Raw genomic sequence first — 17,426 nt, forward strand, 5'->3', positions numbered from 1 at the left:
GGCTCCTACTGACAAACATTCCCCACCCTCAAAAGCCTTTGGCTGTCCCGTGTGTTTCTCTGGGACACTCCTGAACACCGGCTGGGGCCTTCAGCTGTCTTGTAAGGCAACACGGACCCTCACTGCAATCGGGGTGTTGAAAACGGATTTGCAAATCGCTGAAGGAAAGCAAATGTGTTGATGCTAACCCCCAACAACCTTCGGGCCTGTTTTAGATCACTCCCAGGGAGTCACTCAAACGATATTTTGTTTTCGTTTCCGAGATGTCAGTTGGAAGTCACATTCCAGATAAGGTTCGGTAACTGCAAACTCCCTGTTTATCTGCTATTGGGGGACTGCAGATTACACACTGAGTCGCGTGTATAAGTGGATTTTTTTAAAGTTAGTGGGACTGTTTTACGAAGTTCGAAATATTTCCAATAAAAATTGCAATGGAGTTATTTGTCTCGGGTAAAGTTGTACAGAATGTGCTTTCAATTTGGTCATCGGTAACATTACCTACCGTCACCTCTGTAACATCGCCTGTCTCAGCTCGTCTGCCCTTGAAACCCTCGTCCATCCCTTTGTGTCTTCTGGAAGGTACAATTCCCAGGCAATCCTGGCACCTTCCCTAAATATAGCTCAAAACCTGGCTCTCTGTGTCCCACCACGTGTCCCGTTCACTCATCGTCTCCACTGCTTTGCTCCCTCACCGACACTGAGCTCAGGTCTCTCACTGCTAACAAGAGGGAATTCTCATCCTCGTTTACAAACCCGCGCGTCCTGGGGCGGGATTCACCGGTGGCGAGTCCGAGTGTCCGCGCCGTCGCGAACGGGCCGCCGTCATCGCGCGACGTCCCGGATGGCGCCAGCGGCGCGTCGTTTAATGTGCGCGATCCGCGCACGGGCCCCGACACAGAGAGACGGCTGTGTCCCGCCGCGCCGCTCCCAGGTTCCGGGGCAATGACCCGGAGGCATGGCTGGACGCAGTTGAAGAGCGGCGGGCGATCCGGTGCCCAAGACGTGGCCACCGGTACCCAGTCGGCAGTCAAGCGCAGCTGGCGTGAAGTGAGCATCGCGGTTAGCGCTGTGGGGCACGGGAGACCAGCGCCGCAAGAAGCTCTACGACCTCACGAGGGCTGGCCAGGGGAAGTACCCCGAGAGTTCCCCCGGGCCACACCCTACCCCTCCCTCCCCCACCACCACCACGTCGTCCTCGGACCACCGACGCGGTATACCCCACATGGCCATGTGATGCAGTGTCCGTGACGCATACGGGGAGCACCCAGGTGGAGGGTGTCGCTGTGGCCATGAGTCAGACATTGTCCAACGATCCGGAGCTCACAGCTCATCGCAGAGCGGGTCATCATCATTCAACACGGCACTGGTCACACCCGCTTACACCCATCCCGTTGTGCCGCAGGTGTAAGGCGTTGTGGAAGTGGTGGTGTGGGAGCTCGGGTTGGCGGATGGGGCGGCAGGTGGGGGGTGCGTTTGGGCGGAATGGTGGTGGAAGGGCCTTGCTCAGCGATGCCCTCCCCCTAGTTCGTGAAACGTGCGGCGATCAACGCCTCGCGTGCTCGCTCGCCAAGACGGTGGCATTGTGCAGCCTCCCGGCCATATCCCGCCCCCATGTCGTGTCTGTACGTCCCCCCCCCCCCCCCCCAGCACATCGCCCCTCTGCTGGGCTATGTTGTGCAGGATGCAGCAGACACCAACGATGCGGCCGACCCTCTCTGAATGGTACTGGAAGGCCCCTTCAGAGCGGTCCAGGCACCTGAATGGCATCTTCAAGAGGCCAAAGCCCCTCTCCACAACGCCCCTGGTTGCAGCATGGGCCTCATTGTAGCGGGTCTCCGTGCTGGTCTGTGGCCTTCGTGTAGGCGGCATCAGCCACGACCGCAACGGGTAAACCCTGTCGCCCAGCAACCAGCCCCTCAGCCGGGGGGGGGGGGGGGGTCCCTCGAACATGGCGGGGATGTAAGATTGCGCCAGTATAAAGGCATCATGCACACTGCCGGGTACTGGGCGCACACGTGCATGATCTGCATGCGGTGGTCGCAGACCACCTGAACTTTCATGGAGTAGGTCCCCTTTCTGTTCATGAACACATCCCTGTTCTCCGATGGTGGACGCATGGCGATGCACCCCATCAATCACCCCCTGGACCATCCGTATCCTGGCCACGGAGGCGATTCCCGCTGCCCGGGCATCCGGGTGTGCCCTGTCCTCTGGAAACTGGATGTACCAATCGGCGATGGCATACAGGGCGTCGGTTACTGTTCGGATGCACCGGTGCACTGATGCCTGTGAGATACCGGACAGGCCCCTGCTCAGTGCCTGGAAAGACCCCGTCGCTTAGAGGTTGAGGGCTACCGTCACCTTGACGGTCACCGGGATAACATGTCCTACCCCCATTCCACGGGGTGCCAGGTGTGCCATGAGGTGGCATAAATGTCATCCGGAGTCTCCTCCTACATGCCCTGTCCGGCAGGTCCTCGAACGACATGCGGTGACGGTAGACCCGAGGCCTCATGGGGCACCTCCGGCACCACCACCTGCTCCTCCTCCTCCCCCTGCGCCCCACCAAGATCAGAATCCTCATCCTGTGCATCCCCATCGATGTGGTGGTCATCGTCCCCGCCTCCTCCTGCAGCCTGAGCGGGTGGCACGGGGACCTCTGCAGCCGGTCCCTCTGCCGCTGCCGCCGCTGCTCCGAGCCGCCTGCGTCGACGCTGCCAAGGGGCCACCTGCAGGGCAGCGGCTCCCAGCACGGTGGCAAACATCGCTGGCTGGTGCGCAAACATGACGATCCGCAGGAGGGGGAGGAGTACAACATGTTTAACGATGGCGCTTTGACACCTCGACAGCCAGCTGCCATGAGATACATGTGTTCCCCGGTTGCCTGGTCTCGCTACAGACACGCAGGCACCCCTGCCAGTCTCCGTCCACCGCCCAGTTTACCCCGTCCCTCCTCATTGTGCCACCGTGGGCTGGCCGTGCCCTCACAGAGGCTGGGTGTTGCGGCTCCTGTGTGGGAGGGAGTGGGGACCTGGGCGCACCAAAGGTGAAGGCACGTGGCTGTGTGGGCTGGCGTCTCGCCCCCACACCCCTCCCTATCTCTGTACCCTCCTCCAGCCCCCACAACCCTCCCTATCTCTGTACCCTCCTCCAGCCCCCTACACCCCTCCCTATCTCTGTACCCTCCTCCAGCCCCCTACACCCCTCCCTATCTCTGTACCCTCCTCCAGCCCCCTACACCCCTCCCTATCTCTGTACCCTCCTCCAGCCCCCACAACCCTCCCTATCTCTGTACCCTCCTCCAGCCCCTACATCCCCTCCCTATCTCTGTACCCTCCTCCAGCCCCCTACACCCCTCCCTATCTCTGTACCCTCCTCCAGCCCCCACAACCCTCCCTATCTCTGTAACCTCCTCCAGCCCCCTACACCCCCTCCCTATCTCTGTAACCTCCTCCAGCCCCCTACACCCCCTCCCTATCTCTGTACCCTCCTCCAGCCCCCTACACCCCTCCCTATCTCTGTACCCTCCTCCAGCCCCTACACCCCCTCCCTATCTCTGTACCCTCCTCCAGCCCCCTACACCCCTCCCTATCTCTGTACCCTCCTCCAGCCCCCACAACCCTCCCTATCTCTGTACCCTCCTCCAGCCCCCACAACCCTCCCTATCTCTGTACCCTCCTCCAGCCCCAACAACCCTCCCTATCTCTGTACCCTCCTCCAGCCCCAACAACCCTCCCTATCTCTGTACCCTCCTCCAGCCCCCACAACCCGCCCTATCTCTGTAACCTCCTCCAGCCCCCACATCCCTCCCTATCTCTGTAACCTCCTCCAGCCCCTACAGCCCTCCCTATCTCTGTACCCTCCTCCAGCCCCCACAACCCTCCCTATCTCTGTAACCTCCTCCAGCCCCTACAACCCTCCCTCTCTCTGTAACCTCCTCCAGCCCCCACATCCCTCCCTATCTCTGTACCCTCCTCCAGCCCCCACAACCCTCCCTATCTCTGTACCCTCCTCCAGCCCCCTACACCCCTCCCTATCTCTGTACCCTCCTCCAGCCCCCACAACCCTCCCTATCTCTGTACCCTCCTCCAGCCCCCACAACCCTCCCTATCTCTGTACCCTCCTCCAGCCCCAACAACCCTCCCTATCTCTGTACCCTCCTCCAGCCCCCACAACCCGCCCTATCTCTGTAACCTCCTCCAGCCCCCACAACCCTCCCTATCTCTGTTACCTCCTCCAGCCCCTACAACCCTCCCTCTCTCTGTAACCTCCTCCAGCCCCCACATCCCTCCCTATCTCTGTACCCTCCTCCAGCCCCCACAACCCTCCCTATCTCTGTAACCTCCTCCAGCCCCCACAACCCTCCCTATCTCTGTACCCTCCTCCAGCCCCCACAACCCTCCCTATCTCTGTAACCTCCTCCAGCCCCTACACCCCCTCCCTATCTCTGTACCCTCCTCCAGCCCACACAACCCTCCCTATCTCTGTAACCTCCTCCAGCCCCCACAACCCTCCCTATCTCTGTCCCCTCCTCCAGCCCCCACAACCCTCCCTATCTCTGTACCCTCCTCCAGCCCCTACAACCCTCCCTATCTCTGTACCCTCCTCCAGCCCCCACAACCCTCCCTATCTCTGTAACCTCCTCCAGCCCCCACAACCCTCCCTATCTCTGTACCCTCCTCCAGCCCCTACAACCCTCCCTATCTCTGTACCCTCCTCCAGCCCCCACAACCCTCCCTATCTCTGTAACCTCCTCCAGCCCCCACAACCCTCCCTATCTCTGTAACCTCCTCCAGCCCCCACAACCCTCCCTATCTCTGTACCCTCCTCCAGCCCCCACAACCCTCCCTATCTCTGTAACCTCCTCCAGCCCCCACAACCCTCCCTATCTCTGTGCCCTCCTCCAGCCCCCACAACCCTCCCTATCTCTGTAACCTCCTCCAGCCCCCACAACCCTCCCTATCTCTGTACCCTCCTCCAGCCCCCACAACCCTCCCTATCTCTGTACCCTCCTCCAGCCCCCACATCCTTCCCTATCTCTGTACCCTCCTCCAGCCCCCACAACCCTCCCTATCTCTGTCACCTCCTCCATCCCCCACAACCCTCCCTATCTCTGTAACCTCCTCCAGCCCCCACAACCCTCCCTATCTCTGTAACCTCCTGCAGCCCCCACAACCCTCCCTATCTCTGTCACCTCCTCCAGCCCCCACAACCCTCCCTATTTATGTACCCTCCTCCAGCCCCCACAACCCTCCCTATCTCTGTACCCTCCTCCAGCCCCCACAACCCTCCCTATCTCTGTACCCTCCTCCAGCCCCCACATCCTTCCCTATCTCTGTACCCTCCTCCAGCCCCCACATCCTTCCCTATCTCTGTAACCTCCTCCAGCCCCCACAACCCTCCCTATCTCTGTAACCTCCTCCAGCCCTCACAACCCTCCCTATCTCTGTACCCTCCTCCAGCCCCCACATCCTTCCCTATCTCTGTACCCTCCTCCAGCCCCCACATCCTTCCCTATCTCTGTACCCTCCTCCAGCCCCCACAACCCTATCTCTGTAACCTCCTCCAGCCCCCACAACCCTCCCTATCTCTGTAACCTCCTCCAGCCCCCACAACCCTCCCTATCTCTGTACCCTCCTCCAGCCCCCACAACATCCCTATCTCTGTACCCTCCTCCAGCCCCCACAACCCTCCCTATCTCTGTAACCTCCTCCAGCCCCCACAACCCTCCCTATCTCTGTACCCTCCTCCAGCCCCCACAACCCTCCCTATCTCTGTACCCTCCTCCAGCCCCCACAACCCTCCCTATCTCTGTAACCTCCTCCAGCCCCCACAACCCTCCCTATCTCTGTAACCTCCTCCAGCCCCCACAAACCTCCCTATCTCTGTAACCTCCTCCAGCCCCTACACCCCCTCCCGATCTCTGTACCCTCCTCCAGCCCCTACGACCCTCCCTATCTCTGTAACCTCCTCCAGCCCGTACAACCCTCCCTATCTCTGTAACATCCTCCAGCCCCTACACCCCTCCCTATCTCTGTACCCTCCTCTAGCCCCCACAACCCTCCCTATCTCTGTACCCTCCTCCAGCCCCCACAACCCTCCCTATCTCTGTAACCTCCTCCAGCCCCCACAACCCTCCCTATCTCTGTACCCTCCTCCAGCCCCCACAACCCTCCCTATCTCTGTAACCTCCTCCAGCCCCCACAACCTTCCCTATCTCTGTAACCTCCTCCAGCCCCCACAACCCTCCCTATCTCTGTAACCTCCTCCAGCCCCCACAAACCTCCCTATCTCTGTAACCTCCTCCAGCCCCTACACCCCCTCCCTATCTCTGTACCCTCCTCTAGCCCCTACAACCCTCCCTATCTCTGTAACCTCCTCCAGCCCCTACAACCCTCCCTATCTCTGTAACATCCTCCAGCCCCTGCACCCCTCCCTATCTCTGTACCCTCCTCTAGCCCCCACAACCCTCCCTATCTCTGTACCCTCCTCCAGCCCCCACAACCCTCCCTATCTCTGTAACCTCCTCCAGCCCCCACAACCCTCCCTATCTCTGTAACCTCCTCCAGCCCCTATACCCCCTCCCTATCTCTGTAACCTCCTCCTGTCCCTACCCCCCTCCCTATCTCTGTACCCTCCTCCAGCCCCTACACCCCCTCCCTATCTCTGTAACCTCCTCCAGCCCCCACAACCCTCCCTATCTCTGTAACCTCCTCCAGCCCCCACAACCCTCCCTATCTCTGTAACCTCCTCCAGCCCCTTCACCCCCTCCCTATCTCTGTAACCTCCTCCAGCCCCCACAACCCTCCCTATCTCTGTAACCTCCTCCAGCCCCTACACCCCCTCCCTATCTCTGTAACCTCCTCCTGTCCCTACACCCCCTCCCTATCTCTGTACCCTCCACCAGCCCCTACACCCCCTCCCTATCTCTGTAACCTCCTCCAGCCCCCACAACCCTCCCTATCTCTGTAACCTCCTCCAGCCCCCACAACCCTCCCTATCTCTGTAACCTCCTCCAGCCCCTACACCCCCTCCCTATCTCTGTAACCTCCTCCAGCCCCAACACCCCCTCCCTATCTCTGTAACCTCCTCCAGCCCCCACAACCCTCCCTATCTCTGTAACCTCCTCCAGCCCCCACAACCCTCCCTATCTCTGTACCCTCCTCCAGCCCCTACACCCCCTCCCTATCTCTGTAACCTCCTCCAGCCCCCACATCCCTCCCTATCTCTGTACCCTCCTCCAGCCCCTACAACCCTCCCTATCTCTGTAACCTCCTCCAGTACCTACAACCCTCCCTCTCTCTGTAACCTCCTCCAGCCCCCACAACCCTCCCTATCTCTGTAACCTCCGACAGCCCCTCCTATCGCTGTACCTTCCTCCAGCCCTCCCTATCTCTGTAACCTCCTCCAGCCCCCACAACCCTCCCTATCTCTGTACCCTCCTCCAGACCCTACACCCCCTCCCTATCTCTGTAACCTCCTCCAGCCCCTACACCCCCTCCCTATCTCTGTAACATCCTCCAGCCCCGACAACCCTCCCTATCTCTGTACCCTCCTCCAGCCCCTACACCCCCTCCCTATCTCTGTAACCCCCTCCAGCCCCAACAACCCTCCCTATCTCTGTAACCTCCTCCAGCCCCTACACCCCCTCCCTATCTCTGTAACATCCTCCAGCCCCCACAACCCTCCCTATCTCTGTACCCTCCTCCAGCCCCTACACCCCCTCCCTATCTTTGTAACCTCCTCCAGCCCCCACAACTCTCCCTATCTCTGTACCCTCCTCCAGCCCCCACAACCCTCCCTATCTCTGTACCCTCCTCCAGCCCCTATCACCCTCCCTATCTCTGTAACCTCCTCCAGCCCCCACAACCCTCCCTATCTCTGTAACCTCCTCCAGCCCCTACACCCCTCCCTATCTCTGTAACCTCCTCCAGCCCCCACAACCCTCCCTATCTCTGTAACCTCCTCCAGCCCCACAACCCTCCCTATCTCTGTAACCTCCGACAGCCCCTCCTATCGCTGTACCTTCCTCCAGCCCTCCCTATCTCTGTAACCTCCCCCACCCGCCCCTATCTCTGTACCCTCCTCCAGCTCCTACACCCCTCCCTATCTCTGTACCCTCCTCCAGCCCCTACACCCCTCCCTATCTCTGTAACCTCCTCCAGCCCCCACAACCCTCCCTATCTCTGTAACCTCCTCCAGCTCCCACAACCCTCCCTATCTCTGTAACCTCCGACAGCCCCTCCTATCGCTGTACCTTCCTCCAGCCCTCCCTATCTCTGTAACCTCCCCCACCCGCCCCTATCTCTGTACCCTCCTCCAGCTCCTACACCCCTCCCTATCTCTGTACCCTCCTCCAGCCCCTACACCCCTCCCTATCTCTGTAACCTCCTCCAGCTCCTACACCCCTCCCTATCTCTGTAACCTCCTCCAGCCTCCACAACCCTCCCTATCTCTGTAACCTCCGACAGCCCTTCCTATCGCTGTACCTTCCTCCAGCCCTCCCTATCTCTGTAACCTCCTCCAGCCCTCCCTATCACCTCCTCCAGCCCATACACCCCCTCCCTATCGCTGTACCCGCCTCCAACCCCTACAGCCCTCCCTATCTCTGTAACCTCCTCCAGCCCTTCCCTATCTCTGTACCCTCCTCCAGCCCCTACACCCCCTCCCTATCTCTGTAACCTCCAAAGCCCCCACTGCCCTCCGAGATCCTTACGTCCCTCCGAACCTGCCTTCTTGAGCATTCCCCAATTCCCATCGTTCCGCCATTGGCGGCCATGCCTTCAGCTGCCTGGGCCGTGAGCTCTGGAACTCCCTCCCTAACCCTCTCCCCCCCCCCTCTCTCTTTCTCTCACTCTCTCTCCCCCCCCTCTCTCGCCCCTCTTTCTCTCACTCTCTCTTTCCCTCCCTCCCTCCCCTCTCTCTCCCTCCCTCCCCCCTCTCTCCCCCCTCCCCTCTCTCTTCCCCCTCCCCCCCGTCTCTCTCTCTCCCCCCCTCTCTTGCTCTCTCTCTTTCTCTCTCCCCCCTCTCTCTCCTTTCTCTCTCTCACTCTCTCTCCCTAACCCTCTCTCCCCCCCTCTCTCTTTCTCTCACTCTCTCTCGCCCCTCTTTCTCTCACTCTCTCCCTCCCTCCCCTCTCTCTCCCTCCCTCCCCCCTCTTTCCCTCCCTCCCCTCTCTCCCCCCCTCCCCTCTCTCTCCCCCCTCCCTCCCCGTCTCTCTCTCTCTCCCCCCCTCTCTCTTGCTCTCTCTCCCCCCTCTCTCTCCCCCCTTTCTCTCTCTCCCTCCCCCGTCTCTCTCTTGCTCTCCCCCCTCTCTTGCTCTCTCCCCTCTCTCTCTCTTGCTCTCTCCCCTCTCTCTCTCTTGCTCTCTCCCCTCTCTCTCTCCTTTCTCTCTTTCTCTCACTCTCTCCCTCCCTCTCTCTCTCTCTCTTGCTCTCCCCTCTCCCTCTCTCCCTCCCTTCTCTCTCTCTCTCTCCCCTCTCTCTCTCTTCCCCCCCCCCTCTCTCCCTCTTTCTCCCTCTCTCTCTCTCTCCCTCTCTTGTGTTTTAAGGTACTCCAAAAATTGACGTCTTTGCCCGAGCGAATGGTTGCCTCTCCCGTTATCTCTCTAAACGGCCCAGGGTAAATATTCCTCTTGATCACATTTGGTGGGCCGTTTACCTGGCGGCTGGTGCCATTGTTATATATGAGATCAATCTGTGTCTGACTTTATTCCCGGCCTCCTTTCCTGAGGCATTGTGTCTCCCTGTTTATGTTCTTTTGCTCCATGCCTGTTCCTTGTTTTCAATGGCCCACAGCCGAGAGCACGGAGGGAAAAGTGTGCAAATATCTGCGGTTTGTCGGGCGGCTTTCCCGGGTGCTGTCAGGCCCGTCCCTCACCTCGCCAGGGTTGCTCAAGTGACCCTTGATGGAGACGACAGTAGAATGGGCAGGAAATGGAGGGTCAGCACCTCTGGTCACCCGAAGCATTTTTTATCCCTGCCAACTCAGTTGTGACGATCGATTTGAAAATGCAGTGCCTGCCCACAGACCGAATAAGGAGAGATATTCTGTTCCAACTTCTTGACCTAATCTTGAGTTTGCACTATTTTGAGTTGAACTAACGATCTTATGTTCACAGGAAGCCAGAGTGAAGAGTATCGTCATCCACATTTGGAGAGTTTTATTTGTTTATTGGCTGTGGGCCTCGCTGACAAGGCCAGAATTTGCACCCCCCCCCCTCGATGATCCTTGCCATCATTTAAGCGCCAACCACATTGACCACATGTAGGCCAGGCCGGGATTTCCTTCTTGAAAGGGCTTTCATCAGCCAGGTGGGTTTTCACAACAGCCGGCGTGCTCATCGTTATGGAGACGTGATTTTATTTAACCAGTCAGATTTATTGAATTTAACTCCCACCAGCTGCCTTTTGGTGAGGTTTGAACCCCTGACCCCCCCCCTGAGGTTTGTCCTGGGCCCTTTGGATTGGCAGTCCAGTGACGTTCCCACTGCACCATCATCACCCCTAAATCTCAGGGTGGCACACTCAGCCTCTGCCACCGAGCCTGCAGGTGTTGGCGGTGTTCCTGCGGAATTGAGGCGGGTGATTGGCATCTAGTTTATGTTTGGCATTGGGCTGCGGAGTGGAGGGAGGGTGGGGTAGTGAGGGGGTTTAACACAGGGTTGGAGGGGGGCCTCAATGCCCAGGACTCCAGGGTAACATCCAGTCTTCATTGGGAGAGGTGGGAGGTAGTGTTTCCTTTCTGGGTGAGTTGTGTGTCTGTGTGTCAGTGTAGTGTGTCTGTGTCAGTGTGCGCCTGTGTGTCAGTGTGTGTGTCTATATGTGTGTATGTCTATGTCTGTGTGTCAGTGTAGTGTGTCTGTCTGTGTGTGTCAGTGTGCGTCTGTGTGTCAGTGTAGTGTGACTGTGTGTCAGTGTGTGTCTGTGTGTATATGTCTTTTTGTGTGTGTCTGTATGTGTGTCTGTGTCAGTGTGCGTCTGTGTGTGCACGTGTGTCAGTGTGTGTGTGTCTGTGTCAGTGTTTCTGTCAGTGTGTGTGTCAGTGTGTGTGTGTCAGTGTGTGTGTGTGTCAGTGTGTGTGTCTGCGTGACAGTGTGTGTCAGTGTGTGTGTTTGTGTGTCAGTGTGTGTGTCAGTGTGTGTGTCAGTGTGTTGTGTCAGTGTGTTGTGTCAGTGTGTGTGTCTGTGTGTCAGTGTGTGTGTCAGTGTGTGTGTGTCAGTGTGTGTGTCTGTGCCAGTGTGTGTGTGTGTCAGTGTGTGTGTCTATATGCGTGTATGTCTATGTCTGTGTGTCAGTGTAGTGTGTCTGTCTGTGTGTGTGTGTGTCAGTGTGCGTCTGTGTGTGTCTATGTGTATATGTCTTTTTGTGTGTGTCTGTATGTGTGTCTGTGTCAGTGTGCGTCTGTGTGTGCACGTGTGTCTGTCCGCACGTGTGTCAGTGTGTGTGTCTGTGTCAGTGTGTGTGTGTCAGTGTATGTGTCAGTGTGTGTGTGTGTGTGTGTGTGTCAGTGTGTGTGTGTGTCAGTGGGTGTGTCTGTGTCAGTGTGCGTGTGTGTCAGTGGGTGGGTGTCAGTGTGTGTGGGTGGCAGTGTGTGTGTGTCAGTGTGTCATTGTGTGTGTGTCAGTGTGTGTGTGTGTGTGTCAGTGTGTGTATGTGTCAGTGGGTGTGTCTGTGTCAGTGTGCGTGTGTGTCAGTGGGTGGGTGTCAGTGTGTGTGGGTGGCAGTGTGTGTGTCAGTGTGTGTGTCTGTGTGTGTGTCAGTGTGTGTGTGTGTGTCAGTGTGTGTGTGTGTCAGTGTGTGTCTGTGTCAGTGTGTGTGTGTGTGTCAGTGTGTGTCTGTGTGTGTGTGTCTGTGTCAGTGTGTGTGTGAGTGTCAGTGTGTGTGTCAGTGTGTGTGTGTGAGTGTCAGTGTGTGTGTGTGAGTGTCAGTGTGTGTGTGTGTGTCAGTGTGTATGTGTGTGTCAGTGTGTGTGTGTGTCAGTGTGTGTGTGAGTGTCAGTGTGTGTGTGTGTGTCTGTGTCAGTGTGTGTGTGTCTGTGTGTGTGTGTCTGTGTGTGTGTCAGTGTGTGTGTGTGTGTCTGTGTCAGTGTGTGTGTCAGCGTGTGTGTGTCAGTGTGTGTGTCAGTGTGTGTGTCAGTGTGTGTGTGTGTCTGTGTGTGTGTGTGTGTCAGTGTGTGTGTGAGTGTCAGTATGTGTGTGTGTCAGTGTGTGAGTGTCAGTGTGTGTGTGTGTGTCAGTGTGTGTCTGTGTGTGTGTGTGTCAGTGTGTGTCTGTGTGGGTGTGTGTCAGTGTGTGTGTCAGTGTGTGTGTGTGTCAGTGTGTGTGTGAGTGTCAGTGTGTGTGTGTGTCAGTGTGTGAGTGTCAGTGTGTGTGTCAGTGTGTGTGTCAGTGTGTTGTGTCAGTGTGTTGTGTCAGTGTGTGTGTCTGTGTGTCAGTGTGTGTGTCAGTGTGTGTGTGTCAGTGTGTGTGTCTGTGCCAGTGTGTGTGTGTGTCAGTGTGTGTGTCTATATGCGTGTATGTCTATGTCTGTGTGTCAGTGTAGTGTGTCTGTCTGTGTGTGTGTGTGTCAGTGTGCGTCTGTGTGTGTCTATGTGTATATGTCTTTTTGTGTGTGTCTGTATGTGTGTCTGTGTCAGTGTGCGTCTGTGTGTGCACGTGTGTCTGTCCGCACGTGTGTCAGTGTGTGTGTCTGTGTCAGTGTGTGTGTGTCAGTGTATGTGTCAGTGTGTGTGTGTGTGTGTGTGTGTGTCAGTGTGTGTGTGTGTCAGTGGGTGTGTCTGTGTCAGTGTGCGTGTGTGTCAGTGGGTGGGTGTCAGTGTGTGTGGGTGGCAGTGTGTGTGTGTCAGTGTGTCATTGTGTGTGTGTCAGTGTGTGTGTGTGTGTGTCAGTGTGTGTATGTGTCAGTGGGTGTGTCTGTGTCAGTGTGCGTGTGTGTCAGTGGGTGGGTGTCAGTGTGTGTGGGTGGCAGTGTGTGTGTCAGTGTGTGTGTCAGTGTGTGTGTCTGTGTGTGTGTCTGTGTGTGTGTCAGTGTGTGTGTCTGTGTCAGTGTGTGTGTGTGTCAGTGTGTGTGTGTGTCAGTGTGTGTCTGTGTCAGTGTGTGTGTGTGTGTCAGTGTGTGTCTGTGTGTGTGTGTCTGTGTCAGTGTGTGTGTGAGTGTCAGTGTGTGTGTGTGTGTCAGTGTGTGTGTGTGAGTGTCAGTGTGTGTGTGTGAGTGTCAGTGTGTGTGTGTGTGTCAGTGTGTATGTGTGTGTCAGTGTGTGTGTGTGTCAGTGTGTGTGTGAGTGTCAGTGTGTGTGTGTGTGTCTGTGTCAGTGTGTGTGTGTCTGTGTGTGTGTGTCTGTGTGTGTGTCAGTGTGTGTGTGTGTCAGTGTGTGTGTCTGTGTCAGTGTGTGTGTCAGCGTGTGTGTGTCAGTGTGTGTGTCAGTGTGTGTCTGTGTGTGTGTCAGTGTGTGTGTGTGTCTGTGTGTGTGTGTGTGTCAGTGTGTGTGTGAGTGTCAGTATGTGTGTGTGTCAGTGTGTGAGTGTCAGTGTGTGTGTGTGTGTCAGTGTGTGTCTGTGTGTGTGTGTGTCAGTGTGTGTCTGTGTGGGTGTGTGTCAGTGTGTGTGTCAGTGTGTGTGTGTGTCAGTGTGTGTGTGAGTGTCAGTGTGTGTGTGTGTCAGTGTGTGAGTGTCAGTGTGTGTGTGTGTCAGTGTGTGTGTGTCAGTGTGTGTGTGTGTCAGTGTGTGTGTGTCAGTGTGTGAGTGTCAGTGTGTGAGTGTCAGTGTGTGTGTGTGTCAGTGTGTGAGTGTCAGTGTGTGTGTGTGTCAGTGTGTGTGTGTCAGTGTGTGTGTCAGTGTGTGAGTGTCAGTGTGTGTGTCAGTGTGTGAGTGTCAGTGTGTGTGAGTGTCAGTGTGTGTCTGTGTGTATATGATTTCCACCATGCCTTCAGCTGACCGGGCTGTCAGTTCTGGATTTCCTCACTAACCCCTCTCTGCCCTCCGAGCTCAAGATGCTCCTTAAAACCTTCACCAAGCTGTGAGTAACCTGCCCTTACACGTCCTGACAGGAATCGGTGTTACACTAATGTCTGATTAACCCTGGATGAGCTGTGTTTGCGTCCCAGTTAATCACTCTACTGGATTCGGCCATGTTGTCCGTAGGCCTGACAACAGGTTCCCGAAATAACTGCTCGACATGGAACTCAGTCATAGCGATAGAATCCCATGGGGAACTTGGGAATGTTTTCGGGATGTCCTTAGAGTGTCTCTGGATAGGTCACGCACCCCCCCCCCCCACTCCCACCCCCCCGTGGCATGGTCTGCAGGCCACGCCTTAGATCGATCAGCCATCTCAGGGCCATCTGGGGCGGAAATGTGGCTCAGTGGGTTAGCACTGCTGCCTCACAGCGCCGGGGACCCGGGTTCGATTCCGGCCTCGGGTGACTGCCGGTGCGGAGTCTGGACGTTCTCCCCGTGTGTGCGTGGGTTTCCTCCGGGTGCTCCGGTTTCCTCCCACCGTCCAAACACGTGCAGGTTAGGTGGGCTGGCCGTGATAAATCGCCCCTCAAGTGTCCAAAAGGTGAGGTGGGGTTACGGCGACAGGGCGAGGGATTGGGTCTCGGTAGGATGGTCGTTTGGAGGGTCGGTGCAGACTCGAGGGGCCGAATGGCCTCTTACCACACTGTGAGGAGTCTATGATCTCGGAACCTGCGAATCGAGCGGGCGCCAGTCACCCTCAATCACCCTCAGGAGAGGATTGTAACGCGGGATCCCACAGCCCTGGAAGAGGCCTGTGGAGCCTCATTAGAGGAGAGAGGTGGGGTTGTCTCTGCCGAGTGTGCTGTGCAAGGCAGCGAGCGCTGACATTGAACAGAGGTAATGGGTCACAAATACACCAGCACGATAAGAGAATGTTAAAGTAAACGTCTTATCTCGGACAGAGCAGTCCTGGGTGGGGGTTGCCACACTCAATGATTGCGGGGGTGGTTCTGGCAATTGTTGATGACGAGACGAGAGGCCGTACTTTTATTCAGCATTGCACGCTGAAATTGCTGCCTGTGCTGTGGCCTCTCTCTCTCTGGTCACCCCAAATGTCTTACCTCTAGATTTATGTCGAGGTCACTGATCCCACGTTCACTAGGCACCTGCTCCCCTCTCCCCACGCCCTGTATTCTGTACGGTGGTGTTGATTGCAGTTCAGGTATCATGTTGTATTTAACGTGCGCTCAGCAAATTAATGGTTACCGATAACCTGCTGTCATCCAAAGCTGGCACAGACGGTTTATTAAAACTGCATTACAATGTGAAGCACTGCCGGGTACGGGTCAGTCAGCGGGAGCGGGAGATTAAACGCACCGCAGAATTCGGCTCTTTCACAGCGTTAAGGGTTAAGAGCTCACAAGGTATTTCGACACGGTGCTCGTTTCCATTCTCCCCCTCGGGCAAGCCTTTCCAGGCAAATCTTTGCAACAATTCATTCTGGGGACGTGGACATCGCATTTATTGTCCAATCCTAACTGCCCCTTGAGAAGACGAGGCGCCATCTTGAGCCGCTGCAGGCCGGTGTGGCGTAGGTACACCCACCGTGCTGTTAGGGAGGGAGCTCCGGGGTTTTGACCCAGCGACAGTGAAGGAGCGGCCGATACATTGGCCAGTCGGGTTGCTGTTGAAACTCTCCTGCACGCCTGTTACCTCCGATTTGATTATTCCAAAGCGTTGCTGGCTGGACTCCCACATTCCACCCTCTGTAAACGTGAGGTCACCCACCGTAACTCGCGCCGAACCTCATTCGTCGTCTAACACCCTTGTGTTCGCTCACCCTAACCCTACATTGGTTCCTGGTCAAGCGACAGTGGTTAGCACTGTTGCTGCACAATGCTGGGGTCCCAGGTTCGATTCCCCGCTGGGTCGCTGTCTGTGCGGAGTCTGCACGGAGTCTGCACATTCTCCCCGTGTCTGCGTGGGTTTCCTCCCACAAGTCCCGAAAGACGTGCTGTTGGGCGAATTGGACATTCTGAATTCTCCCTCCGTGTACCCGAACTGGCCCCGGAATGTGGCGACGAGGGGATTTTCACAGTGACTTCATTGCAGTGTTAATGTAAGCCTACTTGTGACAATAATAAAGATTATTATTTCTTCAAAGCACTCCCCAAATCCTTCTTCCTTCACCAGGTTTGTGGGCACCTGCCCCAGATTAACACAGCATAGGTTTACAAAAATGAAACCTGGATTTCAGGGGTTAAATTACGAGGAGAGATTATACAAATTAGGCCTGTTTTCGCTGGAATTTGGAAGTGTAAGAGTTGATCTGATCGAAGTATTCAGGATATTAACAGGGAATGACAGGGTAGATAAAGATAAACTATTTCCAATGGCTGGAGATTCTAAAACTAGGGGAGGAGAGTCTAAAATTTAGGGCTAGACGGTTCAGGAGAGATATTGGGAAGAACTTTGTCACTCTAAGGGTGGTAGAGGTTTGGAAATCCCTCCCACAAACAGCAGTTGAAGCTGGAACAGTTGTTCATTTTAACGCTGAGATAGTTTTGTTAAGCAAAGATATTAAGGGATACGAGCCAAAGGCAGGGATATGGAGTTAGGTCATCGATCAGCCGTTGAATTGTGGGACGGGCTTGAGGGACTGAATGGCCTCCTCCTGTTCCTGTGCTGCTGTTCCTGAATCTCCTTATGTAGCTGGAAGTCATAGTTAGGTCTTAAATCTCTCTTGGGAAGCGCTTTGGGAAGTTTTATTCTGTTAAAGGTACAAATGGAAGTTGTGGTTATTACCAAGGTGACGAGTGGCTCGGACTGGGAACATGCAGGAGGTAGTGTTCCCCATGTATCTGCTGTCCTTGTCCGTCTATAGGTCGCAGGTTCGGAAGGTGCTGTCGAAGGGGCCTTGGCGAGTTGCCGAATTCCACCCGGTGGATGGTACGCACGGTGACTGTGGTACGTCGGTGGTGGAGGGAGCGGATGTTTTAGGGCGGTGGACGGGGTGCCAATCAAGCGGGGCAGCTTCGTCCTGGATGGTGTCGAGCTTCCTGTGCACCCATCCAGATTCTCACTCGGCTGAGGCGACCATAAAGGGTGTCCCGTCCACTGTGTGAAAGAGGGGAATGGGAGTTCTCCCTGCGTTAAAACCCTCGCCAGGCCCAGGGGGGTGGCCCAAGTGATCTCCCAGTGGGGCCCACGGGATGCGAGCTCCCCCCCACCTCCCCGAGAGGTAGAGGCCAAGCAGCTGGGACCACTGAACCAGGTACTTAAAAGCCGGCCCGGCCCGGGATTGGCGTGGCCCATAGTCCCGGCTGGGACACAGGTGCTGTACGCCACCTTGTGGCCATTATTCGATTGCCAAAATAAACCTTTGTCGTTTAACCTGAAGACATCATACCCCGGTTTTTTGGGGGCGATGTTTACCCCTCAACCAACATCGCTAAAGCAGATTAGTTCG

The sequence above is a fragment of the Scyliorhinus torazame genome, chromosome 31, assembly GCF_047496885.1.
Source record: "Scyliorhinus torazame isolate Kashiwa2021f chromosome 31, sScyTor2.1, whole genome shotgun sequence".
NCBI lineage: Eukaryota > Metazoa > Chordata > Chondrichthyes > Carcharhiniformes > Scyliorhinidae > Scyliorhinus > Scyliorhinus torazame.